At 40.9% G+C, this 6,000-nt stretch overlaps 1 long non-coding RNA gene across 1 annotated transcript in view; it reads right to left on the bottom strand.

Annotated features, from left to right (window-relative positions):
• Nucleotides 1-620: 620 nt before the first annotated feature.
• LOC115091779 overlaps nt 621-6,000 on the bottom strand; it is a 50,839-nt gene continuing 45,459 nt past the window's right edge. Inside the window, exon 3 of the long non-coding RNA XR_003856814.1 lies at nt 621-1,146. This is a non-coding gene — a long non-coding RNA (uncharacterized LOC115091779). The remainder of the gene's footprint in view (nt 1,147-6,000) is intronic.

The raw sequence follows: 6,000 nt of genomic DNA, 5'->3' as shown, positions 1-6,000 counted from the left end.
AAGTCCCGGGGCTTCGTAAAAGGGGCAGGAGGGGCGTGTCCGGGGGCATGTCCAGGGGGTGTGTCCGGAGCAGGGGGCAGTCCGGGGCGGGTCCGGGGGCATGGCGACAGTTCGGGGGCGGGCTGGGAGGGCGGTCCCGAGTACCCCGGCACCGCAGCTTGTGCCGGGGGATGCCGGGGCAGCAGGCGTAACTTGCCCAACAAAGGTAAGGGGGGGGGATTTAGGTAGGGCTGGGGGGTGGGGTAGATAGGGGAAGGGAGGGGGGACACGGAAGGAAAGTTCCCTCAGAGGCCGCTCTGCGCCTCTGAGGGAACTTTCTCTTTCATAGGATTTTTGTTAAATATCCGCTGCGCGGCTCGGCGTATCTTATAAAATCTGGTGTACTTTTGTTCGCAGCAGTGGCGCGAACAAAAGTACGCGCGCGCATATGTTTTTAAAATCTACCTCTATATTACAGATCTCCTGGCTTGAATACATAGGTGTTTCAAGTTCTGAGCATGGTAAAAGTGTGCTGTTGTACAGAAACAGAGCTGCTTTCTTCAATGAAAAAAAATCCAAAAAGCCCCAAAAGGAAGATACACATATACTGTAAAACAGTTTTTATTAAGATTGTCAATTTTTTGAAACAAATTCAAGTTTATTAAAATTTTTGAACTTTATTATTACAAACATATAGTGATGTGAGAGAGAACTTTAAATTTCAAGCTTTGTTCAGCATATGTGCAGTTAGCATCCACAGAAGCACCATTGGAATTGGAAGAGTTAGCACCACAGTTTTGTATCCTTTTTAGGACCTAACTGTCAACATGCATCATTGAAAACTTGGAACATTTACATCAGTGTGGTAGTACACAGGCTATTATAAACAATACAAGGCAGTAAGTTCTCATACAGTAAAATAGTCACGAATTAATGAAAACTTTTTTTTTATACATTACATAACATATTGTACCCTGTTTAACACTAGAATGAGCAGCAACTTGGAAGATGAAGTCTTCTGAATAAGGGTAGTAGATGAAATATCTGGGCTGCACAGCTCCTTCACTTTACCTCCTCCACCTATCAAAACTAAGGTCTTGTGTTTCTATGTTCTCTTGAGAAATCATACCAAAGGCTCTATTTACTAAGGATTTTCCTCTTTTGCACCTGTAGGAACAAAGGTCTTAGTAAGTCTGGCCACTTATTTTTTTTGTTTTCTTTAAAACAATGGCAAGAACCAACACACAACTTTTAAAAGGACAAATGGCAATATGCCAACTTCATGGACTAGAAAAATTATTATGTAATAAAGGGGAAGGGTTAGTGTGGTTTTTTTTGGGTTTTTTTTTTTTTTTTACTTAACTCTCATTTTGTTCACACCCCCTTATATCTCCAGTTATTACTCCAGCTGTAAGGGTGACTCATGGTTCCCCCAGGCCTACTACAAAGGCTACTTGGTGAAGAGTGATTCACAAACAGCAGAGATCATCCCAGTCAATTCAGATTCAACATTAGGAAAAACACAATTTTATCCCTAAACCTGTGGCCTTAGGTTATAAGAAGCACCAGTTGATGCCAAAAGTTAGGTAAGCTGAAATACTCCCCATGGGTATACAGTGCCTTATATAATTGTTGGAAGAAGAAAACAACCTTTTTTCAAAACAAACTATTTTATCCCAAATGTTGTGCTTCATATCCCAAACATTAAGTTCTCTATCAGTGTCAATCCAACTTCTGCCAAACAGAAAAGACTACCTTAACAGGGGTTGGAGGGTTGACTGCATTTGACATCTGGAAGAAAGCCCCAATATTACCAAAATGATAAGTTTAAGTAAAAAAAACAAAAATAGAAAACAAAATGGTTATTTTGCTGTTACATTAAAAACATGATAGAGATGAACTCCTTTATCTGTTGCAGAATACAGCCATTATCACCATCTTCTGCAAGTTATATCAGTGTCTAACCTCTAGTATTAAGTCAGTAACCGGTTTCTGCCTCATAATAAACCTAATCACTATCTACTATCCAACTAGAGTACAATGTCCTTGAAGTCAATGGGGTAGAATATATTGGATATTGTACTTAAACAATGTGGCAGAAAATAGGGGCATGTATAAACTGTGCAATATCCTGTTTAGCTACTTTTATTTTAAATAAGCATATATTTTAATATTTAAAAAAAAACATTCACATAAAAAGACCCTCTAATATCTGTCCTCTGGCCAGTTCTGACATCCTATGAAAGAGAAAGTACACACAGAGGATTAAGCAGCAATTATACAAGTTCATACTCAGCTTGCTCACCCATACGATTTCAGAGCTCCACTGTAGTAAGAATACAGCTCAAATGAAGAAAGTGCTAAATCACAGTACATCTGCAGTTTTATCCTAACTACTGATCAGCAAAACATGATCATGAAAACCAAATCATAAGTTCACATTTAATTATTCACCAGTGCTATACTTTTAAGACATGCTTTTTAAAACTTTAGTAAGACCAACAGCCTTCAGAACAATGATCTAACATTAAAACAAAGATTTACCTAGGAGCAAAAATTAACCAGCATCACAAAGTATTGAGTATATACTTACATTTAGAATTTTTCATGCCATGATTGTAAACTTAGATTATTATTATTGTTATGAAGGAAAAAGATACGGATAGGAGACTGGGAGAACTTTGAAGAAAAATGCTTCCTGTTCTAAGCATGTTTCTATTAAACTTGACTCATTTCAAGGTCTTTTTACTAACAAATTTAACAAACCTAGTTAATGTGGCTATGGAAGCATTTACACTGTCACATGTCACTTCACGAAAAAATATTTAACAAAAATAATTAAAAAGGGACTTACACTTAAAAGGCTTTATGGGGAAGGAAACAGGTTAAAAGGGAATATCCATTCAACCACTAAACTGATTTCTAAATTACCATACTACACAGATCCTCTGTCTCATACTTATTTATTCCTTGTGAACTATCCTCTAGTAGGACTCATTTAGTCTTAATTTTCTAGTGAAAAAAGTACTGCATTAACATCCCATAGAATTACCAATGCAGTTATGAAACAGCATGTGCCTCTTTGTCTGTTTTAGTTTAAAGCTACCTACAAAGGTTTCTAGGTGGTTGACATAGCAGTATCCATGTTTCTAGAGTTTTGGGAACTGGTAGGTGGCAGCACACAGTGCTAATCAGAGGGATGGACTTCATGCAAGGCTCTTATTTTCCTGCAGCAGCTCAGAAGTTATAAAATCCAGTTCTTCAGTTTCAGATTCTGTAGCACAGTTGAATAAGCAGCATACATTTTGATATTGCTTAATATGCCAAAAAAAAAAGTATTCAATTGTTTCATTTATAAAAATAAAATTTCCAACCTCTGCGATTTTAGTTTTTTGTTCCTTTTAGTGGTTTTTTTTGTTCCCTTTTCTCCACCCTCCTATGAAAGCTTGTGTGCATTTCTTGCCCATCTTCGCATCTACCTCCACTTCAGGTTGATCTTCTCTATCATTTAATATATCCTCTTTACTCCCTTCTCCAGTCTATACATTCCCAACATCATCTCCACTAATCTTCCTTTTCATCTACACATATCTCTCTATGCATGTTTTTTCCTCCAGTATTCCTCCTCATGCCCATCTTCATCCATCACACCTCCTCTATGCATCAGCTCCATTTTCTCCTCGCTTCATGCACATTCCCCTCAATGTATCTACTGTGTTCCTTCATGCATCTTTCTCAACCATCTCTCCCTCCATGATTTGCTCCTTCCTTCCAAGTCCCATCCACTGTTTCCCCTCCCTCTCTGCATGTTCTTACTTTACTCACCCCTTCCTCCATGCCTGCGCTATGCTTCTCAACCATACATTTTCAAAATGGCCAGTTTAGGAGTAGAACTCCCACAATTAGGCACCTAAGCCATTTGAAAATGTACTTCCAAGAAACTTATCCAGTTAACTTAAATGGGGTATTCAGCAGCATGGCTATGCTGCTGAATATACGTGTTTTAAGTCTCGACTTAGCCAGATAAATCTGGCTTTATATCAGGTCTAACTTTCTGATTTACTTCACCGGTTAAGGCTGAATATCGCACTAACACAGTTAACTGGATTAGGGCTGCCCTAATCCACCTAATCTCCGCCCATTGACAATCTGGTTATCTACTTAGTTGGATAAGTGTCTTATCCAGCTAAGTAGTGTTTCAATATTGGCCTCAAACTATCTTAAAGCTAAAGGCTAACACATTACTTTTTTTTAATTTTTTTAAAGCCAAGACTACAAACAAACAAAGGGCATAAAAATGGATAAAGTTTGAAAAGGAAACATTTTTGGATTTTCATGCTCCTGCTTCATGGCAGCTATGTTTACTTTACAAAAATTAAGAGCAGATGTAGTAAGATTTTATTTTTCTTAGACACAGACTGGGAAAAACCCTTCAATACATCTTGCCTTAAATATTTAACTCTAATTTCATCAGCTCACAAGGTACTTGCTGAGAAAGAACATGTAAAATCTAAAAAAATAAAAATAAATTATTAAAAGGGTTACTGGCAATGTATATTGTATTTTAGTTTTTAAAGATAGTATTTGTTTGCAGTTGTGTTAAGAATTATGGGGCGGATTTTCAGAGCCCTGCTCGCCTAAATCCGCCCAAAACCGGGCGGATTTAGGCGAGCAGGGCCCTGCGTGCCGGGAAGCCTATTTTACATAGGCCTACCGGCGCGCGCAGAGCCCCGGGGCTCGCGTAAGTCCCGGGGTTCTCCGAGGGGGGCGTGTCCGGGGCATGTCGGGGGGCGGGCCCGGTCGTCGCGGCGTTTCGGGGGCGTGTCAGCAGCGTTTTGGGGGCGGGTACGGGGGCGTGGCTACGGCCCGGGGCGGTCCGGGGGCGTGGCCGCGCCCTCCGTACCCGCCCCCAGGTCACAGCCCGGCGCGCAAGAGGCCCGCTGGCGCGCGGGGATTTACACCTCCCTCCGGGAGGCGTAAATCCCCCGACAAAGGTAAGGGGGGGTTTTAGACAGGGCCGGGCGGGTGGGTTAGGTAGGGGAAGGGAGGGCAAAGGAAAGTTCCCTCCGAGGCCGCTCCGATTTCGGAGCGGCCTTGGAGGGAACGGGGGTAGGTTGCGCGGCTCGGCGCTCGCCGGCTATACAAAATCCATAGCCTTGCGCGCGCCGATCCAGGTTTTTAGCAGATACGCGCGGCTCCGCGCATATCTACTAAAATCCAGCGTACTTTTGTTTGCGCATGGAGCGCAAACAAAAGTAGGCTATTCGCGCTCCTTTTAAAATCCGCCCCTATGTGTATTTAGGGAGAAAAGACTGATTAATTTTCTGAGTTAGTAAAGGTTACTATTTGTAAGTATTAGAATAGTGAGTTTGCAAAGGTCGCTTACTTGCTTTGAAAAAGGTGAGAGTACTGATTCCTGGGTAACTAGTCAGTTTGATTTCCAGCCATACCACCTTACCTCCCATCCAATCCCACTCATTTTGCATTCTCAGAAATGCTCCCCATTCCACATGCTGGACACCAGAGGCAGGCTGAACTCCAGAGTCTCAATGCGTGGCTGTGATGATTGTGCAAGGAAGATGGTTTTAAATTTGTTAAGAAATGGGGAACATTCTAAGGGGAAGCCTATTCCACCTTAAGCAGACTAAAACCTGGATGCTGGCACTAACATTTAAAAAGGAGAAAGCCAACATTATCTCTGAAGAGCATGGTTTGGTGTGCTTGCAAAACAGGAAAATTAGAATATCCCAGGGGAGAGGTTATGTTTAAGGCTGAAGGAGTCCAGATGGACATAGACAGAGTACCCAGATGTGAATGACTTTAAACTGCATGAACCATTTGTAAACAGGTTATGAATACAAAGACAAATTAAAGTATAAATAAAAAACACACTTTAAAATGTCTATAAACAATTGCCAGAAATTTAAAGAATAAGCTTGGTGAGTTAGAATGTGTGGCATTATAAGAAGATATAGACATTATAGGCATTTCAGAGATGTGGTGGAAGGAGGATAACCAATG

The sequence above is a fragment of the Rhinatrema bivittatum genome, chromosome 1, assembly GCF_901001135.1.
Source record: "Rhinatrema bivittatum chromosome 1, aRhiBiv1.1, whole genome shotgun sequence".
Lineage (NCBI taxonomy): Eukaryota > Metazoa > Chordata > Amphibia > Gymnophiona > Rhinatrematidae > Rhinatrema > Rhinatrema bivittatum.
This window is presented reverse-complemented; position numbering and strand designations above follow the sequence as displayed.